The 15,276-nt window shown below is 42.0% G+C and overlaps 1 pseudogene; it reads right to left on the reverse strand.

The window, feature by feature from the left end:
* Positions 1-3,384: 3,384 nt before the first annotated feature.
* LOC145389581 (glutathione S-transferase Mu 1-like) lies at positions 3,385-14,634 on the reverse strand (annotated as a pseudogene).
* Between the last annotated feature and the right edge of the window lie 642 nt (positions 14,635-15,276).

Consider the following 15,276-nt stretch of genomic DNA (forward strand, 5'->3'; position numbering starts at 1 on the left):
AAGCACAGAGAGACAGAGGAGAGACGTCAATGAAGCAGAAAGCCTTAATTCTATAATCATATGACGCATTTTACATTAATTTTTTTATATCCCCAGAACATTGCGTAATGTTTAGTAGTTATTTTCTTTTCTTTTCTTTTTTTTTTTAGGATGAGTTGGATACAGCACTTATTAACTTCTTTCTACTAGGCGTCTCACCTGACCTGAATAAAATAATGACTGTATCAAGAGAAAAATAAACAATCGCCGTATTGAAGAAATTAAGAGTAGAAGGAAGAGAAGTGAAAAAACAGAGAACAGATGAAGATATTATTAGAAGAGGAAGTTTAGAGAGACGAAAGTAAGTGAAATAGTAAAGCAGATAAGTAATAGAGGGATACAGCAGATACAAGGGAAGGTGAAGGAGAATAAAGGAAGGAAAATTGGGGAACTACAGAACTGGACAATAACAGATAAGGAAGAGGACGAGATATGGAAAAATGAGTGAGAGGAATGGAGACTGTGGAGGATTAAATAAAAGAGAGCGAAAGCAGACAAAAGACAATGGGGAGAATGTGAGGGCAAGGACTGGATAGGAGAGGTAGGGAGGAAGGAGAGGAAGGCAGTTTGGAGACAGGGAAAGGAAAAAGATGAAGGAGGAGAGTAAGAAGTGCGTGAGACAAAAATGTGATAGGGAAGATGAAGGAGAAAGCGGGAAAGAAAGATGAGGAAGAAAGAGGGGAGGAGGAAGGAATACTGAAAGAGACAAGATAAAAGAGAGGTAGAGATGAAGATGGGGAAGGAGAAGGAGGGAGAGAATGAGAAGGAAGGATAGGGATGTCAGGCAGGGAAGAGGATGAGGGAAAATGAGGGAAGAATGACAGAAATAATAAAAGATGTGAGGAAAAAAAAAAAAGGGTGGTGAGAGGGGACAGAGGTGAGAAAGGACACTGAGAGTACAAGAGGAACACCAATTAAAACATACAGCACCCCGACCCATTAGAGAGAGAGAGAGAGAGAGAGAGAGAGAATGGGGAATGAAGAAAAAGAGGAAGAGAATGAGGGCAGAATGATAGAAAAGTGTGGGAAGGAAGACAGGAGAGGAGAGGGAAGTGGTAGTAGAGGAGGGGGAAGGGAGAGTGAGGATGTGATAAAGAGAAGGGGTGGATCAGATATTGAGTATGGTTGGACAGTCACGGAGGGGAAGGCAGTGTATGGTAAGGCAGAGTGACCATACCAGGCAAAGGGAGGGGGAGAGAGAGAGAGAGAGAGAGAGAATGAAAACTGTAATCTCTCTCTCTTTCTTCCATTTGCACACATAAGAAAAATGGCTGAGTGCCTAATTTCCGTGAAGCAAACTACTTAGTCTTGAGAAATTCTTTAACGGAGATAACAAGATAGGAAGATGAAGGAACGAACTGGACTTAAAAATAATCCAAGGAAGCTTATTTGGATGGTTCGAATTATTGCATGTCACCTGCATCGTCCACTCTTCTCTACTGTATGTCGGTATTATAAAGAGAGTTCATTCACCTTAACGTAGCACAGATTTCGTCCTATTGCAGTTTATTTCACGAAGTCTGTGGTCGAAAGAGACAATACTTCGGTTCTACATCCTTTGTTTTTGACGTAACTTCATGAGTAGCAGCATATTTTAGTATTAATCTGTTGTTACACCTCAGCTATCAGTATAGAGAGCTAGGCAATTAAAGTCAAGTTATAGTAAAGCAGGTACAGTACCATCATTATCACCGGCCTTTACCAAGGCGGAGCAATAATGTTTTTGCCCTTATCTGTGTGTGTGTGTGTGTGTGTGTGTGTGTGTGTGTGTGTGTGTGTGTGTGTGTGTGTGTGTGTGTGTGTGTGTGTGTTCCCTTTATATATCATGAACGACTTGACCGATCAACATGAAATCTGGGTCTCAAGATATGGCCATAATCTTGGACGAGTTCGAAAATGGGCAGTCGGGGTCAAGATAACCAAAATGACTGCCAAAGGTCAAATAGTTGGCCCTCCCCGGGGGGGGCCGTGCTTGAAACTTGGCCAACAGCATATTCTGGCGGGCGATTAGCATTCGGCCCCCGAATGCTTTTCATTCATTTGGTATTGTCTTTAAAACTGACATTCTTATTTCCTGCTACTGACTCAGTTAACCTGGCATTTCTTCCAGGTTTCGTCTTTTCCTCAGTTACTCCTTCGTCAAAGTCTGCATTCATAATACTGCATCAAACTAAATTCCTCTCATCACCAATTTTTTTACCATACGCAAATTAAGTACGACCCTCTGCTGTAGTCACCATTTACTTATAAATTACACAATTCTTTGTGCTAACCAACTTCATTTTCAACATAGTCATAAACAAACACCTCCCACTCATTACCCTTCTTCAGAACTACTATCAAAGTCTTTCACCTTGTCATCCAGTCCCCACCCTCACCCACCTCTAGTCACTCACTTATATATTGAACAGCCATGGTGAAGTAGACCTGTTTAACCCTTCATTGCTCAAGGAGAAATTTACTTCGTAGCATTTTCAAGAGAAGGGACTGGGAGGAGGGGGTGGAGGCTAAGGTAGAAGCACTGGAGTTGCGACGTACGAGCTTCCGGGGGAGGTAGGTGATGGACAATATGTTATGAAGTATGATATCCCTGTAGACATTCCAAGTGAAGCAAAGCTGGGCAAGGGAGGGTTAATCTGTCATCTAATCTGCACATCTCTACGTACCTTTCACCTAGAGACATCATCCACCCTAACTTTTTTTGCTCCATCGACTGCCCACTCAACTCATTCACGTACCATCCGTAGTTCATTCCAATCTAATACATTATAGGCCACTTCCAAAAACCTATTATCAGAGTGATATCTGATCAACATTTCCTTCATCCTGTAAACCTACACCGTTTTTTTCGTACCCTCCTTAAGTGACTGCATTCTACAGTGAAATTCACCGTACATCTCACTGCACAGAAGTTTCCCACACTGTTACATCGATTTTCTTCTTTTCACAAGAGTACGATTAGTTTCTTGGCACTGTTCATGTACTATCCCTTGAATCCAGGCAAATCCCACGACAGTTCTCCGATCACACTATCCACCCTAGAATACTTTTTTTTTTTTTTTTTTTTTTTTTTTTACTGCAGAGCTGATCTTTCCCATCATCTCCCATTGAAGTAGCCACATCCATATTTGTAAATGCGCAGTTAGCATTAACCAATATAAGTTTTGGCTAAGTGGAAATTCTGAAATATGATCAGCTAGTAAAATCTTCTATGGCAATAACAATCATAAAGGTTTGAAACGATGCATGTGTAAGCAATGAGAAATACCTCACGTTTAATCAGACTTTCATTGCATGCCTTCTAGAAAATATATGTGGTGTTTGTAAAGGAGTTATCAAGATACTTTATTTAACGCCAAATTTAGCAGTGGGTCCATTCAGCGGTGCTTTGATAAATTTTGGTGAACCATGTACCTCTTGATGGTCGGCAGCTCCTCGAACCGAGCGTGAAACTCTTGTAGGTTCTTAAAACCATTCAGGCAGAACGAGTCGATCTTCATGTTGACGTCCAAAATTTCGTAGATAAGGAAGTCCGGCAGCGCCACCTGGGAGTAAACGAATATTTAACATACAAATTCCTGACCTTTATGGGGGGAAACAAACTAAACTCTTTTCACTTTAACTTGACCTAAAATTTTCATCCCTCCTTTTTTAAATGTTTGTTATAAAAGTAGATTAACATTAGAATATGACTTTAGTCAAGAAGTGCTATAAAGACAATGTAAAACTATGGCATCTTATTCTTCCACTGAGTTACGTGAAATAAGCAGCGAAAGAAGGAAAATTTAGGCCAAGTTTAGGTGAAACAACTATAGCACATTCATACATGTGTTGCTGTGTTGTATGGACACTGACACAAAAACAGAGGGGCATGGGCAGCTTTTAGATCGAGGTGTTTGATGATACGAGGGAAATCCTGCGGTAACGAGAGAGAGTGATTCAAACATGAGCTAGACACTGAAGAATGACCGAAAGCGAAAATTATTTGCAAGGATAGAGAAGCCTGGACTCTTCCTTCATGGCCATCCCTGTGGAATAGTTTTCGAACAGGGGAAAGGAGAGACAGGCAGGCACACAGACAAAGACTGAAACAAAGACATACAGACTGACAGACAGGGACTGAAACAAAGACAGACAGACTGACATAGACTGAAACAATAACAGACAGAGAGACAGAAACAAAGACAGACACACAAACAGACAGACAGACTGACCAACAGACAGAGACTAAAATAAAGACACACACACACACACACACACACACACACACACACACACACACACACACACACAGATGCACCGTTAGCAGTGACACTGCAGGAATTCAGAGATATGATATCGCCATTCAGAAGTCTTATCACAAACACCCACTACCATGACAACAAGTGGCGCTGACATCCACCTTCCCTTTTTGTTAATAATCAGGCTCCTGTGGCTCACTCTGCTGAAAGTAAGAGTTTGCCGTCAGCTATTTAAAAAAAAAAAAAATCACAGACTTGTACAACTACCATAAAAGGGTTAATGTGACAGTATTAACACTCTGTGGCTCCAAGGCTTACGTAGCTGAACAGAACAGTTTGGCTTTAGCTAAATTGAGATAATCGAGCTGTCCCGCCATTTATTATTATTACAGTATTTTGGAAGGTCACTAGTGTTTCAGACTATGACCAAAACCGTGTGAGTTATGTATAAATCCATTAGACTGTTTTTGCCTTAGCCTAGCCTCGATTTCCGTTCTTTTGCAGCTAATTTCATGTAGCTCAGTCGCAGAAAAAGGCAGTATGCGTACTACAGTTCTGCATTCTCTCCTATCGCTTCATTGTGACAAGCATCATCTTCTAGTGTTAATCTATTGTTAGGACTTATCATACAAGATGGGGAGATGACAATTTTAGGTCAAATTCGACTAAAAAGAATATAGCAACGTACCAGTGAACAATGACCGCAGATTCATCGATAACATCTTCTACCATTTACTCTTAACGTTTGTCTTAGCAATTTCTACTAAGCTGTATTTCAACTTAACGGGCTGCGATCTTCTAATTACTTTGGGCGAATCATTGCTTTAGAATTCCTACATACATAAAAGTACGGCAAAGATTCATTTGAAAAAATGAACAAAACATTAAACAACCACTGATCTCTAACCATACTAGGACCCACGTTCACAAAGAATTTATGGTCTATTTCCTTTCGTAACTCAGATTTTATTTCGTTCTGTTTATTTAGATATTTATTCAGGAAGAACAAGAGAGATTGGAAGATTCTGCACTCCCCTTGTCTTTTCCGCAAAACAGTTCTTGATTTTGAGAGGAATATTATCACAGAACTAAGAGTTGATTGTGTAGGAAGGACAAGGCGGAGGGGGAATGCAGAACATTCCTTTTTATATACCTCATAAGAAAAAAAAAATGGGTTACGAGAGGGGGGGAAAAGTTTGTTCGTAACTCCTGACCCAGAGGTGTAGCATATACTTACCTTGTCACCCGTGAACCAGGGTTTGTTGGCTAAGTGGTCTGACAGTAGTTTCAGACGGTCGGTAAGGCTATTCAAATACTGCACCTTTACTTCCTCTGTACCCTGGAAGCACAGTACATCTAATAGTATGTTTATAGTTTTCGTTCATTTTACGATATAAATGTCTAAACCAGAGTACTCATTTGAGAGTCAAGTGTTCCCATTCATAATCACATCAGTACAGTAGACAAAATACTGTGGTTTGGTGAACATTTTCGGTCCTGTCCTGAGATTTTCTGGGTTTCAGTTCGTTGGTTTCAGTTGCCATTCAGTTCCATGAGTCTGGTAATTATTTCTGTTCTCATCCTATCAACGGTACGTCTACATAAAATAATCGACGGATGTTCACACCATATTTTATGATTGCTAGTGCTGGGCATTAATACGAGTTTTAATCAGAAAATATTGTGCTATGTATAGTTTTCCTACAGTTTAAGAAATCGTTACACTTTTCATGCATTTTTTTATGATAGTTCAGGGCTACTTACAAACTCTCTGTAGACGAAATATGAGTACTTCAGTCTCATGTCCACCACCTGGTTCACCAACATGTCAACTTCGACCTTTTCCTTCTCAGCCTGACCACACAGGTTATGTTTACGAGCCAGGTGGTACAAGATGGCGTTGGTCTGTGTGATCTTCAGGTCACCGTCGATGTAGTACGGAAGCTGAAGCACAAAATGTATGAAGGAGAATGAGAATTTTCTTCCTTGTCAACTACTAAGATTTGGGGGGAAATTTCCTTAAACCGTCTGTGTGTGTGTGTGTGTGTGTGTGTGTGTGTGTGTGTGTGTGTGTGTGTGTGTGTGTGTGTGTGTGTGTGAGTGAGTGAGTGAGTGAGTGAGTGAGTGAGTGAGTGTGTGTGTGTGTGTGTGTGTGTGTGTGTGTGTGTGTGTGTGTGTTTGAGTAAGTGAGTGTGTGTGTGTGTGTGTGTGTGTGTGTGTGTGTGTGTGTGTGTGTGTGTGTGTGTGTGTGTGTGTGTGTGTGAGTGAGTGAGTGAGTGAGTGAGTGAGTGAGTGAGTGAGTGTGTGAGTGAGTGAGTGAGTGAGTGAGTGAGTGTGTGTGTGTGTGTGTGTGTGTGTGTGTGTGTGTGTGTGTGTGTGTGTGTGAGTGAGTGAGTGAGTGAGTGTGTGTGTGTGTGTGTGTGTGTGTGTGTGTGTGTGTGTGTGTGTGTGTGTGTGTGTGTGTGTGTGTGTGTGAGTGAGTGAGTGAGTGTGAGAGTGAGAGTGAGAGAGAGTGTGTGTGTGTGTGTGTGTGTGTGTGTGTGTGTGTGTGTGTGTGTGTGTGTGTGTGTGAGTGAGTGAGTGAGTGTGAGAGTGAGTGAGTGTGTGTGTGTGTGTGTGTGTGTGTGTGTGTGTGTGTGTGTGTGTGTGTGTGTGTGTGTGTGAGAGAGAGAGAGAGAGAGAGAGAGTCAATTATTTAGTTTCATGAAACTTTCAGATGTGCAGATAACCTGAAATGCATCATGCAAAATAATCAAAGTTAATAGCGCCAAAAACTAAGCATTATACCTTAATTTAGTGCAGTATAATTATTGTACACTGTTGTTAAACCTGTACCAAATGTTTGTGCTTCTTTTTAACACACCCTTATTTTGTGTCGGGCCGCCATATGACTGTACTGGTAATCTGACTTTTATTTTGGCTGTTCAGTGAAGAATTGCATCATAGTTCACAAAAAGCGTAATTATACTAAAAAAAAAAAATGTCATTACCCTCGAAACCTACCTTCTGGTTCGTAAATATAAAGGCAAATATCTTTGAATATCTAGCCTAATTTTGACTAACCGTCTGGCCATACATAAATAGCTACATAACTTACGTTGGGGAACTGCAGTCCGAGTGTGTACTTTACAGGTTTCCAGTCTGACTTTTCTATGAAGTCCTATGCGGGGCCGGTGGTGTAAAGCTTCTCCTCGTACTCGTTCTCAGTGTACTCCAGCAACAGTCGCACCGGCTGCACTAGCTGGCGGTGTACAAATACCATGGTCAGTTTCTTTTCACATAACTCGACTCAGCTTTTAATAAGAAGTCGTTCTTGCATCAAAATTGACGAGCTAAGTTGTGAGGTAGGAATGAGTCTTCTCGGTTAATGGTCAAATCAGCCCTATTGCCTGACTTCATCCGGCTGTCAGCTGAGCTGATATGGGTTAGTGATCTTTGAAAAGGTTAGGGAAAATTTCACCATAAAGTATCAAGCCTCAAGTATAACTAGTAACTGTTAACTCTGTCAACGTTTTGGGTTCATAGTCCATATCAACCTTTGCACTAAGTTTATGTGTGCCAGCATTCCTTATAACATTTAGTGACGTCTCCATCGTTAAGAAATCGATACATTTCTATCCACCACTGACATTTCTCATAATCCAGTACACTATAAGCACGATGCAGTATAGCTATGCAGGTCTATACTAACTCACACAAGAAGATGTCAATGTAATTCAAGTATGCCGGGATCTGTTACTTAGGTTTAAACTCCGGAAGAAATGTAATGAACCATGTGAAATATCTTTTGAATATTAAGAAAATTTAACCATAGCTTCAGTATGGAAGCGCCACTGGCTTCAGATTTGTCAATATTAACACTAGCTGCTCTACTACTGTTTATTCAGAAAGATCATATCGCTTCCATCATAAAGGTTATATGCATGACATTTATCTTTAGCCTTATGATATCAGTTTACAAATACTGGTTTGTGAATATCCCTTAACAGTTCTGTTGTCCAATCCTTTGTTGCCCCATCAGGAGAGTAGCGGCTAGGGACTAGGCTACTTAGTCCAGATTTTTAAGGAGTGACCAGTCGTTCTTCCCTGAGTGATAGTGATTCATGACTATGTAAAAATTGGTATTCAAGAAATTTTTTTAGTTCTCCGAAGGATGGCAAGGCTACGACTGAAGGCTGTGTACTGTATATGCTTTGCAGTATCCACAAATACTTCTTTATCCCCGAAATACAGGGTGTTTCAAACCTCAGTTCTCACAGGAACATAGGCACTGCAGATCAAAAGGGACTAAAGCAACAGTATTAGTGGGTATAAAATACAAAAGGTTACTAAAGCTGACATGCCGCATTGACCTGTATCCTTATGTAATTCGTGCTGCGTCTAATTATTCATTCCAATGATAGAATGTTATGTAGAATGCCCCCTGAGGATAGATTCCTTAAAACATGCTGTAGGTAATGCTTTTCTCTTATTTCCATTTTTCATCTTTATATATATATATATATATATATATATATATATATTTATATATATATATATATATATATATATATATATATCATCCAATCCTACATTACCCTATGAGGAGCGTAGGAGCCCGGGGCTAGGCAATTGGTCACGATATTTAAGATGAGAGTGGCCAGCCTCACTCATCCCTGAGTGGCTGACATGAGCAATCAGCCCCAACCATCCCTTGGATATAAACCTTCACCGGCTCAATCCGACTTGAGCGCAATAATTAACCACTAAACCACCAGGCGCCAAAATTTGGTTGTATGGTTACCACTCAGCGTAGTAAATGGTTTCTTGGTGTACAGGAAGCCATTTGGCTTGTCACTAGAGTCACCCACAGACAGAAGGAAGAGGAATGAATGAAAGAAAGAAAGACAGAAGAGGGAGTGTAAAGTCACCCGTAGGCAGAAGGACAAGGAAAGAATGAAGGAAAGACAGAAGAGGATAGACGGAAGGAACGACGAAGGAAAGGGCAGACACCCGACAGCAGCACTACATCGAATGAGTGGATGGTGAGTGCCCCCACTTACCTCAGTATATATATATATATATATATATATATATATATATATATATATATATATATATATATATATATATATATATATATCAACACACACACTGTCTCTCTCTCTCTCTCTCTCTCTCTCTCTCTCTCTCTGCTCAAAACATAACCTAACGCTAGTTCTCGCTTCGAGAGATGTAGTAAACGATGCAAAGCCGAGTTCCATGCGGATTCAATGAAGACAGTGTAAACGAAGGTAGGGCACCCCTCCCACAGTTCGGTTACATAAACTTCCCTCTACTCCCTCTCTGTTCCCCTCAAGGAGGATGGTGAACTGCAGTAAAGACCATGTAAACGAAGGTAGGTCACCCCTCCTATAGTAAATGACACTTGAACCTGCAACCCACCATTTCATCTTAAGAGGAACCTTGGGTCACAAACACAACAGCAATAACTTGAACTCTGTAAGTGTCCTGTGGACAGTCGTTGGTGTCCACCTATTGTTCCGGATGGAGGTCCTTGACTAACGGTTATTAAGACACGGACACCTCAGTAGTGGTCATAGGTCATGGTTGGGTACATTCTTTGGTAATTTATTGGAAATTGGTCCAAATTCACCCTCCAGAGTCCTTGTGCAGGTCGGATAGAAATCTCCAATAGACAGGACCATCTTATCTCGTTCACTCATAATACTGCTACGACTCTTTCTGCCATGCCCTTCCACTGTGTAAAAAGGATTTGGATTTTTTTCTATCTCCAGTGGCACATGCCAGGACACATAACCTGGGCCCTTCCACTTCAACAGTTGCCGGCTCTCCTGGAATCGTCACGAGTCTCTGAAGCCGGAATTGTAATAATACCAGCAATAACAATAATCTCAACCTACGTAGTAGGTGGAGACTAAATTGAACTCTGGAACTGTCCTGCAGACAGTCACTTGCCTTCACCTACTGTTTCTTACAATGGCCCCATTGGGGAGATTTGGAATATTTTTTCTATCAGCAATGGCCCATGCCGGAACACATAACCTGGGCCCTTCAAATTCCTTGCGCAGTCTCCAGTTCTTCTGGAGTCGTCGCGAGACTCGAGGCCAGAATAATAAGAATAATACCGGCGAAAACAGTTGTCCTCACCTTTGTAGTAGGAGGAAATTAATAATAATAATCCAGGTCACCAGTTACATTACCTACGTGTTACTCTAGGTACTCACTTTAGTTTTTTTTTTTTTTTTTTTTTTTAATGCGAGGAAGAAGGAACCAAAGGCCATGAGCCCGCAGTAACAGTTCCCTCCAAGAGAAAAACAAAATATAATAGAGAGCCAAATTCAAGAACCGATCATTTTGAGATGCCTGGACACACTACGTTTGAAAGACTGGAGATCATAGGCAGGAGGAAATACAGACAGAGGGAGACAGTTCCAGAGCTGACCTGTTGCATGAATGAAAGACTGGGAGTAACGGTTAACTCTTGCATTAGAGAGTTGGACAGAAAAGGGATGAGAGTTTGCTGCCAGACGGGTGCTACGCGCCCGTCGTAGAGGTGGAGGAATGCAAGCAGACAGTTCAGAGGAGCAGTGACCATTAAAGTAGCGATAGAAAAGAGATAAAGATGCAACAGTGCGGCGAAGAGACAGAGGTTGAAGGGAGTCAGTAAGAGGAGGAGAGTTAATGAGACGAAAAGCCTTTGACTCCACCCTATTGAAGAGCTGTATGTGGGGAGCCTCCCCACACATGAGAGTTGTACTCCACACAGGGGCGGATAAAACCCCTGTATAGAGTCAACAATTGTGCAGGGGTAAAGAAAGAGCGGAGTCGGCTTAGCACACCCAATCTCTTGGAAGCAGATTTTACAAGAGATGTAATATGATCTTTCCAAGATAAGTCCCGAGTAAATGAAACCCCAAGCATGTTCAAGGATGATGCAGGATTAATCTGAATATTATTAAACATTAGTGGGTATACCTGTGGAAGATTTTGTCGGGTTGATAGGTGTAAGAACTGAGTCTTAGATGCATTAAAGACAACCATATTATTTTTACCCCAGTCAGAGATATGAGCCAAGTCAGACATTAGGTGTGCCATAGCCTCATCTCTTGTTTCTTGAAGTAACTGTTGAGATGGGCGTTGCGGGAACCGAATGGAAAGGTGAAGGGTGGAGTCATCAGCGTATGAGTGGATAGGGTTAGATGTACAGCTTAGAAGATCATTGATGAATAAAAGGAAGAGAGTTGGTGATAGGACAGAGCCCTGAGGAACACCACTGTTGATAGATCTAGGAGAAGAACGATGGCCGTCTACGACAGCGGCTATAGAACGACCAGAAAGGAAGCTAGCAATGAAGGCACAGATAGAAGGATAGAAACCGTAGGAGGGCAGTTTGGAAATTAAAGATTTATGCCAGACTCGATCGAAAGCCTTTGAGATGTCAAGTGCAATGGCAAAGCTTTCGCCGAAGTCCCGAAAGGAGGATGACCAGGAGTCTGAAAGGTAGGTGAGAAGATCGCCAGTGGAGCGTCCCTGACGGAACCCATACTGACGATCGGAAAGAAGGTTGTGATAGGAAAGATGCCTTAAAATTTTACTATTGAGAATTGACTCGAAAACTTTTGAAATACAGGACGTTAAAGCAATTGGACGATAGTTGGAGGGTTGGGAGTGGTCACCCTTCTTTGGGACTGGCTGAATGAGAGCAAACTTCCAGCAAGAAGGAAAGGTACAAGTTGACAGACAAAGGCGAAATAGTTTGCCTAGGCAGGGTGTAAGCACAGAAGCACAGTTTTTGAGAACAACAGGAGGGACCCCATCAGGCCCATATGCCTTGTTAGTACTGAGGCCAGTAATGGTAGAAAATACATCAGCTGAAGAAATTTTAATGTCAGCCATGAGGAAGTCAGAGGGAAGTGATGAAGGAACAGCACCGGAATCGTCTAAGGTGGAACTGGAGGAGAAAGTCTGTGCGAAGAGATCTGCTTTATCAGTAGAAGAAATAGCTACAGAACCATCAGAGTAGAAAAGAGGAGGGAAGGATGATGAGGTAAAGTTGTTAGAAAGATTTTTGGCAAGGTGCCAGAAGGAGCAGGAAGAATTCGAGTTGGAGAGTTGAGAGCATTTAGTATGGATGAAATTATTTTTAGTAGAGCGAAGAACAGACTTAGCACGATTCCGGGCAGAAACGTAAAGATTATGTGATTCAGGGGTGGGTTGGCTCCGGTACCTTTTGTAGTCCTTCTCCTTGTTGCGGACAGCATTAGAACAAGTGTGATTAAACCAAGGCTTTCTTGCATTAGTCAAAGGATATGAGAAAGGAATGTATGCTTCCATGCCCGAGAGAATAACCTCCGTAATACGCAAGGCACACTCAGATGGCTCACGGCCATGGAAGCAATAATCATTCCAGGGAAAATCAAAGAAGTACTGCCTGAGGGCCTCCCAGTCCGCGGCTCCAAAATGCCAGAGACGACGTTTCCCTGGAGGGTCAACAGGCCGTACCGGAGTGATAGGACAGGTTAAGGTAATAAGGTTGTGATCGGAGGAGCCCAACGGAGAGAAAAGATTAACAGAGTAAGCAGAAGGATTAGTTGTGAGGAAGAGGTCAAGTATGTTGGAGCTCTCTCCAAGGCGGTCAGGGATACGGGTAGGGTGCTGTACAAGCTGCTCTAGGTCATTAAGGATAGAAAAGATGTAGGCTTGTTCACCAGGTGGATCCGTGAAAGGAGAGGAGAGCCAAAGGTGGTGGTGAACATTGAAATCTCCAAGAATGGAGATTTCAGAGAAAGGAGAAATGGACAGAATGTGTTCCATCGTAGAAGTAAGATAGTTGAAGAATTTTTGATAGTCAGTAGAATTAGGGGATAAGTAAACAGCACAGATATATTTAGTCAGAGAATGACAGGAAAGCCGAAGCCAGAGAGTGGAGAATTCAGAAGAATCAAGTTCAGGAACACGAGAGCAAGATAAGTCATTGCGTATGTATACACAACAGCCACCTTTGGCTTTGAAATGAGTATAGAGAAAGTAGGAGGATACAGAAAAGGGTTTGCTGTCAGTTGCCTCAGACAGCTGAGTCTCCGTTAGAAAAAGAAGGTGAGGTTTAGAGGAGGAGAGGTGGTGCTCAACAGAGCGAAAGTTAGATGAAAGGCCGCGAATGTTGCAGAAATGAAGAAGAAGAGAGTCAGACAGTGGTTCCAGGCACCTCGAGTCGTCACCGGGAGAGGGGCAGATGGCGGGGGCATTTATGGTCCCCCCCCCTGGGGACTCCGAGGCTGGGTGAATTGACGCCATTTTGGTGAGTTTTGAATAGGAAGTGTAGTGTGTACTGTGCATGTAGTTTGGTGAAGATAATTAGAGAAATTTGTACTGGAGAGCATGCTGGCCTACTCTCTGTGTAACTGAGACACTGAAAAAGTTCAGCAAAGGGGGATGGTCAGGTACTGGTCCTGAGGGCTGATGAAACGGGAGCTCCAGCACTCCCTGTCATCAGCTTTCCATCCACCTCGGGAGTACTGCCCTGCTCGACTGGTGCTACAGTCTACTCCTACAAACCCAGAAAGGGTGGATGAACACTGGACACGTGAAAGGAGTGACGCCAACTGCCCACACCAGGATTTGAACCCTGGCGTTAACGGACCGGCAACTTCGTTGCAAGGAACACAGCCACTAGGCTACCGCAGCGCGTAATTGAAATCTAAGTTAAACAGAAAACATTTTTATTCCTCATTAGCGTTGTTCAGCATTGCCCAAAACCTTGCCAGTATTAAAAGGTAAAAAAAAAAAAAAAGTAATAGTAATAAATAACTGCATTTCTAGGAAATGACCACCAACTTGGTATATATTAAATATAATTCAGACGTAAGAGAAATAATAGATGGTGTGAAAAGTCCCATTAACAGACTTCAACAATGTTAGTCAGAGACAGTGATTTTAAATCATCCATTACCATCATTCTGCAATACAGAAGCTGCAATAATACGTTCTACTGCATTTTCTAAACTAAATATTTTTTACACTCAGACTAGTTTCGCACTTTTTAACTTTAAAATGGAACACAACCACAGTGGAGAACAGAAGTTGAATACAAGACCAGAAAAAGTCCGTCCGGGTAAAAATGATAACGTAAGAGATGTACGAAAACACAGTGTTGCTAGATCTAAAAATTTGTCTTTGTGTGCAGTTCAATAAAGTTGTTTGATCTAGGCTAAACCTTATGATGTAACCCAAATGAAGGTGAAATGACAAATCCATTGCATTAAATGACAATAGCAAACGAATCATCGCATGCGTAAATATAAACAAGTAGTCTCACCCCTCGAAACTTCCAAAAACCGAGGACGGAGGACATGGTGGATGGTGAGGCTGGGAGTGTATGACTAGTAGGGTGAACAGTACCTGCGACACACTGAGGGCTGAACAATGGGGCATAGGTCCCAGCAGACACTTGATATGAGCAAACAGCAGTGACTATAGTAGGACAAATCTAAACTTGCGGCTAGGGTGGGGCACGAAGCTCTGTACAGTGTGCCACGTTTCCCCCTCTCTCTCTCTCTCTCCTGGGGGAGATGTGCATCACCCTGGGGAATTTTGTTTCTTTTATGAGTGACTTTCATTTCTTTATTTTTTTTTAATTATATCTATTTATATTTTAAAATATTTATTATTGTTTTGCATATGTCGCCAGATGACCTCGCTGGTGCGGCGCCATGATTTTTCATTCCATCGCTCTCTCCCTCCTTCCTTCCTTCCCTTCCTCCATCCCTCAACACCTCCTCTGGCCTGCCTTCTTCCCCCCCCCTTCTCTCTCTCTCTCTCTCTCTCTCTCTCTCTCTCTCTCTCTCTCTCTCTCTCTCTCTCTCATGTATGGTGTTTTAGGATACATTTTGGTTATTTTCTTTAACATTATATTGTACATATTGTAAATTTGACTTTATTTTCACACCTCCCAGGAGGTAAGGACACAAAGTAAGGTGACACGAGGAGGGTCTGG

The sequence above is a fragment of the Coenobita brevimanus genome, chromosome 14 (assembly GCF_032717465.1).
Source record: "Coenobita brevimanus isolate Jiangsu-jjx chromosome 14, ASM3271746v2, whole genome shotgun sequence".
Taxonomy (NCBI): Eukaryota; Metazoa; Arthropoda; class Malacostraca; order Decapoda; family Coenobitidae; genus Coenobita; species Coenobita brevimanus.